General features: G+C 33.0%; 1 protein-coding gene across 1 annotated transcript in view; it reads left to right on the forward strand.

Annotated features, from left to right (window-relative positions):
- The first annotated feature begins 4,053 nt into the window (after nucleotides 1-4,053).
- Nucleotides 4,054-14,717, forward strand: part of LOC143917954 (uncharacterized) — a 45,542-nt gene continuing 34,878 nt past the window's right edge. Inside the window, exon 1 of the mRNA XM_077439588.1 lies at nucleotides 4,054-4,381. The gene's annotated coding sequence lies outside the window, so the exon portion shown is untranslated. The remainder of the gene's footprint in view (nucleotides 4,382-14,717) is intronic.

Here is a 14,717-nt window from a genome sequence, read left to right on the forward strand (position 1 = left end):
TTTTTGGTTATAGTAATCAACAGGAAGATTTTTTATTTCAGTCCTTTTCAATGATCTAGCTTTTTTCCCTTTTCTAAATCTTTATATAATAACATTTTCATACTATTTCGTTTGGAAGGACATGCAATGCTATCACAACCTCTTGTGAACGCATCCAACTTATTTTTTTTTGTTTTACTTATGTATATCACGACAACGGTTTAATATTCTATTTTCTTCGAATCTCTCAATTAACATAAGTTTTTGTGATATAGTGAGTACAATTTTCGTACGCTTATTTGTTACGTTTGTTTTACGCTTATTTGCAGGGTAGATCAAACATTTTTACGTGTTTGTAAGATTATAATTTATTGCAAAAAGTAATTAAATAAATACGTAACTGAACAAAGCATCTAACGAAAAAGTCCCACTGATCAACCGATGCTCCAAATCTACCATTATTACGTATTTTCATTCAAAAATTATGAAATTTATAAAAAAAAATAAGCACGGACAATCCGCACCCGGATAATCGAGAGTACACTACATTAATAATGTATGTTTATGAATTTCATACACAAACAAATCAATTCAACTAAAAAAATCTATGAAAACAAGGAAACAATCGGTTTTGGCCACAACATATCAAAACACACCGTGCAATTGAACGATTTTTATTTATAATCTAATTAATTTATTTCTGAATTCGCTAGTTGCAATTTACTACGTAGTTGACACGAACCGTAATACTATCAATTAAAGAAGGTTGTGGCTATTTGCAGGCACTATATCTGCAAACTATTGGCTATTTGCAGGTACTATATCTACGACAGGCGTAAAGCCTTCTGCACATGCGCGTGAACTTATAATCCGATTATAATTTCTTACATTTAATGTATGCTAGACTTGTTTAATCAATCTTTCATTATTTTAATCTTATATGTTTAAACAATCGTTCATACTACGTCACTCTACGAGTTCAAACTAAATTTGAAGGGGTTTAAAACAAAATTTTATCAGTAAACACGCTGACAGTGACAGTTCACGCGCATGCGCAGAAGGCTTTGCGCCTGTCGCAGATATAGTACCTGCAAATAGCCACAACCATTAAAGAAAACAATAATAATAAAAAGGAGTTGGAATCGGTTGATGTTTTACGACTCCGACTCCAACTTCACAGCCCTTGTTTTCACAAAACTATAGAAAATATATTAAACAGAGGTGTGGCACATTTTCACCGATGTTTATTCAGAATTTAAATTTCAATATATTTTTTTAGAAACTGACAACTACGAAAAGAGATATTGGTATGAAGTACTTTAAAATAATGATGAGCACGTGTTAATTGTGAAAATGATCCCTAGGGGCACACCCGATGATCGCGACGTTCAAATGCAGAGATTTAACTTTCTAATTTTGAGTTTGTTTGGTTTTCTGAGTCGGTTGCACAGATAAGGTGTCTTTTGCCGCTTAAATTTAACAGATTGTTTATGACTTCCTCGACGAACAACCAGATTATACATAACATCAACGATCTAGATATTGACCTTGAATTAGTCGTATGTAGCGGATGTGTTGACTTTCGATTCGAAGAAAAATCAGACCTATTTTAAGGTTGCTCAATGAACGATCGACGTGCGTGATGAAATTTTCATAATGTTGAATATTATTAAAATGATGAGTCACATACCACATTTCAATGCTCTTATTCCATCATTGAATTATTTCTAATTTAAGGCGATGTCAACTCTTCTTGCACAACTATTCAGTGTTTGTCGGGAGTATTTTATAATGACTTAAGCGTACTATGTTGATGTCGATATTTTAAATAGTCGACATTCTATCTACATATATACCGTCAGGAATTTTCGTCAAAATCTTCTTATTTGAGTTACCAAAAAATAGGGGAGAAATTTTACGAAGGCGCAATCACCATTGTTCTTATTTGTCAAAAGACAGTCTATCGATAAATTGCCAGCATCCCGGTGGCTCCAACTTGCTCTTTACATAATCCAAATCAACTTGTTTCCCACAAACAAATATTATTATATATGTAAATATACATTTATATATTCATTTTAAAATAACATTTAAATATTTTGTCACGTAATTCATGTATCTGAAAAAAATCGCTTTGTGCTACAATTATTTTCATCATAATTATTTTTAAATAACTGTAAAATATAATATTATGTTATATTTCATTTTACTTTATCTATGTATATATACATAGTAACAATAGATGAAGTTTTGTGATCATGCGAAATTCGATTCGAACTCAGAATCGATCACTAATCACATTTTCATGATCTAGAAAAAATGTGTGTCTGTGTATTATGAGGTTAATCCTATCGAACTGAAAATTAGTATCGGTTTCTGAAATTCTTATCGATACAACGCAAATTTTTGAGTTGACTGAAATGGTACCTCTCCTTATAGTTTTCCTCTTTTTTGAATTCAATTATCTCCGAAACCGCTCACTGAATCAGACTGAAAATTGATTACATGTAATAGAAATTATAAATACTCCAGAGAATCGATATTTTTTATGTTTTTCTCAGAAACCTTTTGGTTTATTGAACTGCAATTTCATATCTACAAGTTTAAGCCTAATATCAAGTTATGTATAAATTTGTTAAGCATCCGTCAGTTGCTCTTGTGGCAGTTTACTCTTGTTCGATTTTTCTTCTACTTTTTTTGACCCCTTAAACATGTGTGCTCTTCACGAAAAAAATCAAGTATAATTCTCGTATCAATTAAATGAAAATAATGAAAAAATCACTACATTTTATAAACCTTAAGTGGAATTTTTTTCCTCTTAAGGTTTATGAAAAGTCAAAAATGTTAAATGTGACCACGATTCTTTCCACACCCCTGAACGTATCAAACTGAAAATTTATATTTGCATTCTTTATGTACTAACTTAGAGCTGATAAGGTCAGAATTCGTAAACCGGAAGTAGTTTTTTTTTAAAACAATATTTTATTATTTTATCTTCTTGATATTTAATGTGTATAATAATTATAGTAATTTTAAGTAATAAAAAAATTTAAACAAAATCCGACAACCCAAATTGCAAACTTTTATCTTGTTTTAATTGGGGGGGGGGGGGGCAATATTTTGAGTATTGGGCAATATATTCACACCAATGTATGTACATAAATACGGGTCTACGTGACGAGCCAGAATGTTAAATTACAGAAAACACAAACATCGGAAGGCAAAGAAAGATCTTAAGTCGAAAGATCAAAAAAAAAGGGTGCATGGTAAACGGTACATACTCACGTACATACTCACTTAATTTGCGCGAGCAGGGTACAACAGGAACAAGAGGAACAGGCCTCTGGTTCCTGTTGTATCCTGCTCGCGCAAATTAAGTGAGGATGTACCGTTTACCGTTTACCGTTACCCTTTTTCTTGATCTTTCGACTTAAGATCTTTCGATTTTCGATCTTTGCCTTCCGATATTTATGTTTTCTGTAATTTTTCATTTTAGCTCGTCACGGAGACCGGTACATACATATGTATTTAGCACCTACTCATAGATATGTACATACATCGATTTATGGCTTTTTAAAGCCGATAGCACTGTGGTCCAGCAGGCTTTCATAAGTTTTAGAATCTTCTTATTCAAAATTTTACAAAACCTGTCGCTAAACATCTTCATAATTTAACTTTCACTAGCCAGAAATTTGTTTTCAACTTATTGATAATGAAATACTTTATTGACGTAATAATTTATTGCATATGTACTTGTTGAAAAAGTGGCTTTTGTAATTAAAATTAAGCATTTTGTTATTCATCAATAAAAATGTTGTCTTTATTTCTCCAAAATCACTTATCTCTACTACCTCCTGTTAAAAGCGGAGAAAGTGGGGTGTTGACCACACTAGATTTTTTCATATTGGGCAAGTGTTGGTAGGCAAGTGTGTACCAAAAGTATGCACGTCACATGAAATCCTCCACTCCAGAAAAACGAAAGTTCTTGTTGGGTCTGGCTCGGAGCTTATCTGTGTGGAGATGCTGCCCCACCTGACCGCAATCAAGTGAGCCTCGCTCAGCGTCGAGGAGTTCACTTTCTATCCGACTGGGCAGGTGCGAGCACACCTACTCCACAACACCATACCGGCACAACACCAAAAGAGCTTTCTTAGACAAGATCAGTTACCTAGTTGCAATCGAGCTGCGATATCATAGCATGTAACATCAAGTGGAAAAAAATACTATTTTCATCTGTGCCCAGTTCTCTTAAGAAAATAATTTAAATCTCACTACAATTTCAGTACCAAAATGTCGTGATGTTACAACAAGAACATTATAATTTTTGTTGAGTGGAAAGACTTTTGTATCGGTAGCGAGTTGTGTCACGTGTGCCCCAAGTTTATAAACGTTCTATTTTAAGGTAAGCATTTTAAAACATTATTAATGATTATTGTGTGTGTGCCTGTTTTATTTATGATTTGCATTCTGGGGCAATAAAGTATTTCGCGTGTAGCGAGACGATGCTGAAGTATCGCGAGCAAAGAAAGTCAGAAACGCATTAGAGAAAATGTCGATGAAACCATTTACGTGATTTACTCGAGTAAAAATTAATAATGAGCTACGATTGCCGGTCACAATTTTATATTATATATATGTATATATATATACAATAAAATAATAATAAAAGGAAAAAAAAGCACAAAACGCAACGTAAAAGAAGCTTTCGAAAGCCTGCAAACTTTTCCTCTAAGTTTAATTAGTGCTAAGTGCATAAAAACATTCGACGTTATTCATTAAAAAATATATTTGTATATAACTTAAGAGGGCTGTACACCCGAAACTTTACAAATATTTTGTTGCCGTTCCTTTCTTCGATATATATATTGAGTGAATGCGACAGTTGCGCTTCGGCCAGATAATACGTATTTTAAATCGATTTTCCGATTTTCTCCTCCAAAACTGGACCAATTTTTAAAAAAATTTCATCATCGGTATGAGAAAGATATTTTCTATGCATCTGTGTGCGTATTTTTTTTAAAATAGACCGTTAAATAAGCACGCTGGACTCTTTTCGTGGGTGTAAAAAAGAAGCGATTTTATATATGTTTGGCGGCTCCTAGCTCCTATAAAAAATAACTAATCAAAAAAAATAAAAACACAGATGCATGCCAATGGTGGATATTCATAGCATATTAAAAAATAATTGCTCTAGTGCCATAATTGAGGAAGGGAGAAGTCTAATACGTTTGTATGGACAAGGCGCTGGGGTCCAGCCCTCTTAATACATGGAATTGATAAATATTTATTTAAAAGACTAAAGGGATATGATTTGATTAGTTTTTTTTTGGGGTAAATACTACATTTTTGTATTGTAAGTCTTTATAAGGTGTATGCAGGGCGTTTTCCCTAAGAACGCGGCGGAACGGCGTTCCGGCACCTTTTTTCACAATATTTTTAATGTTTCAAAATTAATTAGACGGAACAGTATACATACGTGCGTTCATAATCACAATCCATATTTATATAATTGGCTAAAATTATAGAATATGGTGTCTTATGAAGAGAAGAAAATATGGATGGATTCAAAAGTGCGTTCCGGCACATTCTTTTTTCAAAAAAAAGAAAATCAAATCAAAATATAATGTAATAAATGCTAAAATTATTTAAATTCACACATTTTTAAAATCAAATTCAATTGTTTAAGACTGCCTTACTGAAACAATTGATATTTTATAATTATTGATTATGTTTTGTTTTTTATTTTAAATGCAAGTAAAATTTTTCATGATTTCGATTTCGAAGTTTTTTCAATTGAAAATTAAGATATTTAGTCGAAGTCTGACTTGGATAATACATGTGCTATTTTCCTTGTACGATTTCCACCATTTTTATTGACCGGTTCGAAAGAACCGGTGCGAACCATTAATCCGTCCGTTTTCCAACAGAGAAACACTCATTGCATCCGCATGAATAGACAGACGCGTCACGGGCGATAAGTTGCATTTCGCACAATTTTACATAAGTAAACATAATTTTCAACAATGCCGTATTGTACGCTAAATTCTCACAGTGCATCGCACAACTCGTACAATTGTGTATTTTCGTTTTTGCTCTGCGCGAAAAAGGTTCAAGAATTAAAATTAAATAAAGCCGCAAAAAAAAATGTGAATATTCACACAGAAAATATGATGATAATTCGGCTTCAACACAAGAGGAAACACAGACAACTCTGTATTCAATTTTAATCTCTAAATAACAAGAACAAACGGAAAGCGTCTACGGAAACACGCTCGACAGGTACACCAGTTAATATTTGTTCAATGTGTGCGAGATTCATTAAGCATTCCACTTTTTTTTATCACCCAAGGTGTCATATTATAAACACCCAAGAAAGTAGAATTCCCTTAAACAGTTACATTCAAAATACAGGAAATTGAATTGTATGTATGTATTTGAAAAATGAACATTTCCTTTTTGCAATCTATTATATAAGCGGAAAATATATACACTATTTTTAAAAAAAAATCTTACGTATGATAATATGAGATGTACGTGTAAAGAATTTTGAAATTGAACGCAACAAGTGAATAACAATAGGAAATTTAATGAAGTGTTTAGAAAGTACAGTACGCCATTCAATTTAGTTAAATCATAATTATAATAGACATTCATCTCTATTTATGATGAGTTTCAAAAGTTTACTGAATTATTTTAATAATAAATATTTCATTGTTGTCACCATTCGCGTGTACATTTGCTTAGTGAACATCATTAGAATTAACAATAGTACCATCTATTACAAAATTTAATATATTTTTGGCAAAACTTTTTTGTTATAATGTAGCGGGCTGACTGTAAGTCACCAGGTCAACTAATTATTATTTCTACAAAGATTTTTTTCTCTTTTCAAATTAGTATACATTGTTATTTCAGACACATGCAATATCGGTTTTAAAGGCGACACTTTTTCGAGTCGTGGCTACCATTAATAAATAACCCTCACAAATACCAATGTACCAAAATACGTCAGAAAAATGCTCAGATGAACCAACTTCATTTCGATGAATCTTTGATGCAATTCTAACACGTAACTTTGATAAAACGAAAAAAAAATAAAGTAAAAATAGTAACCAACCAGGAATTAGATATAGGCGAGCGGGTAAGCGGCAAACCTGTTTACATCCAGTCAGGAACTCGCTGAAGACGAGTGGCTGAGAAAAAAAGTGAAAACAGGACATTATCTCGCCACATATCGTATACCTGTTTCAACAGTTACAAATATACGCATGTTTAGATTACTATCGTCGGTATACCTGCTCGATAGCCATGATCAAAAATGCCGACTACGAATCCATTTCGAAGACCACCTCGGCGTGACGGTAAACTTTCAACGTACGAAACCTTTCGAAGAATCCATTGTTTCAAAGACTTCTATTTTCGTATGCGTGCAAATATATTTAGGTATATACATATGTATGTTGAATTTTTCTACCCACTGTTTGCTTCAGGACCTATTTGAAATTCTTTCAATACATTACTCGCATATAAGACGAATACTTGTGACTGGTAGTGGCTGAAAATCTGAGAAATCGTGATGTAGACTTCTTTGTTTTGGTGCACTACGTAATTCCGAAGTACATACCTACCCCATATTATGTAATTCGGAATAATATTTTTGGCACGGCTATAAAATAAATTACACGACAAATGTCTAAACGACATTTAATATCAAATTAAAATCTTTAATTAACGACACGTGTACCTTATGCGTGCGCACTGCTCGCACTTACACTAAGCGAAATCTACCCAAAGTCCCGACATACCTACCCTGTATACGTTCTGTGCTTCTGATACTTTAGTTCCGAATTTTTCCTTATTAAATTATTAAAATCTCGCCAGAAAGATCCAACTCAATTTTAATAATTGCATCTGTGCACATCGAAAGGTTACTCGTCATCTGATGTGCAATTTTTCATTCGTGAAGTCGAGAATTGCGTTTAAAGCAGCCATCCAGTTAATCTGTGGTTCAATCTGTCTGGCGCTTTTCGATCGTTTGCACCAAACCCTTTTAAAATAGCTCGCACGACAAAATCGACCTTCGCCTGGAAAATTAAATGTCAAACGGGTTGCCAGTAACAAAAATAAAATTTGACGTTTCAGTGAAATCATAACCAATTATTGTTTCATTGCGTATAGTTCAGTGAAATCATAGCCAATTACATTTTCACTGGCCTCTATCAGTAAAATTATAATTTTTGACAGTTGGATGATAGCACGTCGCCCCACTCCTGTCCATTCCCACTCTCCTCATGGTCCACATATCGTAATATCCATCCAAACATATCTTAATATCTTAGCAACCAACACTTATTTATTTAAGGGTTAGGTTAAGTTAGGGTTGGCCCTATTCGTTTACGATTAGGTTGTTAGGGTCGGTATTTATTTTAGTAAAATTTTATTTTTGCTACTGGCAACCCATTTGACGTTTGATTTGCCGGGCGAACACCGAATCTGGCGTGCAGGATTTTGATTTTTAAATGCTTTTTATTATTACGAAATTATGTTCCCAATACATCTTATATCTATTTTAATAGCTACTGATCTACTGATCATTTGCTATTTATTTACAATTTAATTTAATTTGGTTAGTAATCATAGTATTATATTATTCTAATGTTAATCTACAGCATAATAGGAAAAATAGCTCAAAAACCTATTTACAATCCTTATTATTTGCAGGGTGAAATGTTTTAGAGATGGGCATTCGCATATAATGTCGTGATAAATACCTAATTTGTCTGGAAATACGGCTATTTTACCGGGCCCTATTATTTCAGATAATTTCTCTTCTATCGTTATATGCTTTTGGTTTTTTAGACATCACAACCCAGGCATAATTTTCCTCCAGGTATTGTTGTTTTATTATGTCATAGCAAGTCAATATAACATTTTATTTGTATAATTTCGCCTTTTTACCATTGTTCTATATTTTCCACATCTTCCCAAAGAATTTTCGATCATAAAGAAAATGATAATACTATCATCAGATACTCGTAAGCTTCTGAGACTGTTACCAATCTTGACAGTGCGGTGTTCGAGATAGATAATTTTCATTGAAAAAGCGAACGCGTACCGAATGGACCGTTTGCAAAAAAGGCAGAATGATCATGGAAGGAAAACTGGAGTAATCGTGTTGGTTAATTGAACGTTCTAGAGCGTGGACAACCTTGAATAGGAGGCAAAAATAAACGACGCAAATATAATTCGAGCCGTTTCGTCTTTCGGCTGTTGTGCCACTAAAAGAGACAACACCCACGAAGGTACTGACGAAGCCCACGTCTCGAACGAAAACAATACAAACACTTTTGCCCGGATCGGAATTTTCGGCGTGTAATTTATGTGCTCGGTTACGCTTTGCAGACGTATTATAATTAGGAATTTATTATCAAAGTCGAGGCTTATTTACAAACGCTTAATAATGTCTAGTTTAAAACTTTCACTGCGGTGTAGTTTAACGTGTACAATCAAATGAATCAAAGTAGGACTTACACGAGTATATCATGAGTTTCCACTATACCTAGTTATACGTACAGTAATGTACACCTTTCTAGTTTACAATGTCCATTAAAATCTTCTCCGGTCAGTATTTCTACGACTGAGGATCGTGACCGCTCTGGAATTAACTGATACATACGTACATTCTTGACAATCCTTTTCCAAAATGGAACCACACGTACGAAGCTGGTCCATCGGGTTAAAGAACTGCCTCTCAATTCCTCCACATTTTCACATCACAACTAATCTCCAACTATTTTCAACAAACTATTTATTCGTCGAATTGACGATGATAGTTTTAATACGAAGGTTTTTTCCCATTGGTTTTTCCTTACTTGTTTTTCATTTAAAAGAGTGGAAAGTAGGATGAAGCAATACTTTTGTTATTTATGATTGATTTGATGATGCCAATTTTTTTTTTTTTTGATTTTTAAATGCTTTTTATTATTACGAAATTATGTTCACAATACATCTTGTATCTATTTTAATAGCTACTGATCTACTGATCATTTTCTATTTTACAATTTAATTTAATTTGGTTATTAATCACAGTATTATATTATTCTAATGTTAATCTAAACCATAACAGGAAAAAGAGCTCAAAAACCTATTTACAATCCTTGCCAATTTTATCAACATCAGCTGTCTTATGAAATTGAAAGAATTAGAACGACACAGTGTGTGAGTGTACATACATTTATTGCTTCTCAATCAATCACATATACATTTATCAGCTGGGATTTATTCGAATGCAGTTCTATTTAACATTCTCATCCAAATATTATGCACATTACAAACTCGTCTTTCCTTTCTTTCGCTCTTACGGCATTAAAATGCAGGTGAGTATGCATCACCTCGAAGATAATTAACGAGTTCACACAGAAGTGACAATTTATCCATGTTGTAAAACAGCTATCTTTTGAAATTCTTTCACTAATATGATTAATGTTGTCTATTTTGTTCGCATTATTATATAATCATGGTAGAAAGTCGTGTGATGGACACATCGATTTTTTTCTCCATACAAATTTGTCTGTGTAAGTTCTTCACGCCAGCCTCCGCACAATGCATATTTCTATTCTGAAACACGTGTTGCCACATTACATTCATTATCTAAACACTTCAAAAAGTGGGTGTTCCTAGTCGATTCGCCGATTTTGCAACAACATACTGAGCACATTACTAATGCCCTCTATTTTTTCCTGTTTCGCCTTTTCATTTCGGATCGATCGACGTCAATGTGACTCGTCCTATTGTGCAATCGACTAAATGATTTGCAAATCATTATGAAAAGGTATACTCTCACCGATTTTTGGAATTTAAACATTATAAATATGTACCCTGACATATGTAGGCTGACAGTTCATTCACATCGTATGACAAAAAAATATATTTCGCCGCGTGATGTTGATGTTATGCATCCAAGATCAACTTAAACATGAATGTATTGTCGTAGTAACGGAATATAATTATATAAACGTGAAATAAGTATAATGAGTCTTTTTGTAATATCATCATAGTACAGTTGGACGTCCATTATGTTAAAAATATGGAGTAGCACAGCACTGTCAAAGAGAAATAAAATAAAAGTTAAGCTGCAGATGCATAAAATCGACGCTTTGATCGGTTTCCAGTTTTCGTGTTATGTAAATGCTAATTTTGACACGCGAGTTATGTGAAATTTTCAATCAAATTTTCGTATATGAAACATATAAGGATGAGTTATGTTCTCGCCGCAATTATGCGGAGAAAGTAGTTTTTCAACTTTATAACTACTTTCGTTTATAAAAATATCATTTTTCCTTTTTCGCATTTTTACGGTTACATATTCGATGTTTATACTATAGCTAAAAAAAATAAGAAATACTTCAATGCGGAAATATTTTGATGCGTGCCTGTTTTCACTATTTGCTATTATATTCATTAGCGTCATTTTAATTTTATCGAACGCCTATTAAAAATGAATACGTTGTTGGTAATTATGTCGTTGAAAAAGTCCGACGTGAAATTTTAATGTAATTTTATACTCGTAATCGTCAATTTTAATAATTTTACGTTTATGAAGATATTCATAATATAATATTACATTATAAGTGCTTAAGCCTTCCCAATGATTTTTTTTTTCAATGCAAACATTCAAGCGATAAAAATCTAACTACGTATATAAACATAGGCCTGTATATACATATGTTGGTATAAATGATTGGTAATTAATTTAAATAATAGTAAAATGTATTTAAATTAAATTTTTAGCAATTCAAAAAAAGGACAATCACTTGAATAGTTTGATGATATGTCTTTATGATAATCAGAAAACATTAGAAAATAAATCATATCACTGTAAGATTTTACCATTCCTATGAAAAAAATACATTAAATATTGTTAGAAAAAAGCTTCAAGCTAAAAAAAAGTAAAATGCAAATTATTTGACAATATTGAAAAAAAAACATGTTTGGAAATACCAAATTAGTCTTGAATTAATTACGCACACGACAATCGTTGCCATGAAAAACGTGAATACGAAATATCTGGCACTCGAGCTCTCGTTAGTATGATAGTTTGCGAGAGTAGCTCTCGATGGATAGAATTTTCGGGTGCTTGATATCCGTGATTGAGATTTTAGTGACGTGTGCGAGATCGCTTTGTGCGGAATAATCACCGAGCCGTTTGGATCATAACCAGATAGCAGAATCAGAGAATTCAGTAAATGTGTGTCTTATGTACAATGTAAAATATTTTGTTTTTTGCTGACCGTTCATTATTTTACTGACCTTTTAACGTTTTTTACTGATCTTTTTATATTTGTAATGACCTTTTAATGTTTTTACTGACCACTATTTATGAATTCTTACTGACCATTTTATTTTTATTTAGTTACTGGCAGTTTTTTTTATTTAAGAATACTTGGAAAAGGCGGCCAAGCCGATGGACCCAAAATGGGGTTTTTTTTGTATTTAGTAACTGAACAATAAATTTGATAATAGACATAGTAATGATAATGCAATATATAAATATAGTTCTATTGAAAATATTATAAAATTTCTCAAAGGATATTAATTTATTATATTTTTAAGTAAATAATTATAGTTATAATGTTCATCATCTTCATCAAATTTTCAATCAAATCAAATCAATCTGTGGTATCCGTTATTTATATCATTGACAAAAAAAATACTCCAAAAAATAAATAGTGTATTAATACATATATCTTTATAACCCAAATTGACACATACATACATAAATAGTTAAATTTCAAACATAATAAAACCATTTTAATAACCTCAAAACTTCAAAACACCGTAAATTTATTAAGCTCAATTTATTTTTCACTTACATTAGAACGTGCCACTTCTTAATTGCTAATTTATTCCAAGATTGTAACTATGTACCAGAAAGTTTTCACAATCCTTTAAGTTACAGTTGCTATTAGTTTCAGTGCATATATTTATTATACATACCTATAGAAAGTTGCCTACAAGTAAACCAAAGAAGCCAAAGAAGTAACTCGAATTTTTATTCCATAAATTTATATTTTACGTTTTCCACCACCGAAGACAGAATATCTGCTATTCACATGTCATCATCATCATCATCATCATCTACAGCCATTCACCATCCACTGCTGGATGAAGACCTCTCCAACACCTTTCCACCCGTCTCTGTTTTGCGCAACTCTCATCCATCTCACCCCACACATTTTCTTAATTTCGTCTACCCATCTTCCCTGCAGTCTTCCTTTTAACATTTTGCATCCTCTCAGGTACCATTCTAGCACTTCTTTTGTCCACCTTTCGTTCATTCTTCTAGTCACATGGCCCGCCCATTGCCATTTCAACCTCTTCACTCTATCCACTATATCCACTACTCTTGTCATACTTCTCACCCTGCTCCACTACAAATGGTTGCAAACCATGCGGCCGCATGATCATTTCGCTGCAAGCTCATTTCATACTTTTGTGTCGGATTTTGCCATTTTAAACTTGCCAGAAAGATCCAACTCAATTTTAAGAATTGCCAATCATCAATGTACATCGAAATGTCATCTGCGCAACCCCATGAATATCTCGTATTTTGTACATGCTGAAATCAAACAGTCAAAATTCAATCTAAATGAGCATGCAGCCGCGTAGTTTGCAACCATTTGTAGAAAACCCTTCCCACCCACGTATTCCGTTTCCTGTCTTTCCTCGTTATGCCAAGCATACAGCGTTCCAGCGTTATACAGCATTCCATACATATTTTAGTGCATTAGACTTTGTGTAGCATCTTAGCATTCGACGTCCAAGTTTCACATCCATACGTCATCACTAGTCACCGGAGCCTGAGGGGGCCGTGTATTGTTCAAAGGTTGTAAATGCATTGTTAAAGGTTTGCCGAACAATGGATAGCACTGTGACTATCCTACCTCTAGTCATCACTGTTAAAACGCATTGATCGAATATCTTTTTCTTGGGTTACCGTGAAAAAGTCGAAAGTCCACCCATTGAAATTTCAACAGGCATAACTAGTGGGTGACCGTGAAAATGTCTAAAATATTTGTTTATCATGCATACATATGAAAAACGGTTAGTATATATATCAGTGGCGTGCGGTAAAAGTCTCTCTTTCCCCCCGTCGTACATCCTCATTTAATTTGCGCGAGTAGGATACAACAGGAATAAGAGGAACAGGCTTTTCCTCCCGTATCCTGCACGCGCACATTAAACAAGGCTATATGACAAAAATAGAGATAATTTCACCGCATGCCACTGATATATATTATATACATATATGTACATATGTACATAGTACCGTTTACCATGCATCCTTTTTTTTGATCTTTCGACTTAAGATCTTTCGATTTTCGATCTTTGCCTTCCGATATTTGCTTTTTCGACCATTTCACTTTCGGTCCCGTGAGGTAGACCCCTTTTTCTTCAGGCAAAGTGGCATTGTTTATTTATAAACCGCATTCATTCGTCCAAATGCACTCCATCCTAATTTCATACGTCTCTTTATTTGTTCTTCATTAATTTATTTATTTATTTATTTATTTATTTGGAAAATTTACAGTTTATTAAGTTACATAGATTGATAGTAAAAAAAATATAATTATGTTAAGTAAACCATTAATAATTTTTACATATAGGTAAAAAAAAGAAAATCTCAAACATTTAAAATAAGAAAAGAGTAGGAAAATAAAGCACATGGAAATAAGGAA

Source organism: Arctopsyche grandis, chromosome 10, assembly GCF_051622035.1.
Source record: "Arctopsyche grandis isolate Sample6627 chromosome 10, ASM5162203v2, whole genome shotgun sequence".
NCBI classification, from domain to species: domain Eukaryota; kingdom Metazoa; phylum Arthropoda; class Insecta; order Trichoptera; family Hydropsychidae; genus Arctopsyche; species Arctopsyche grandis.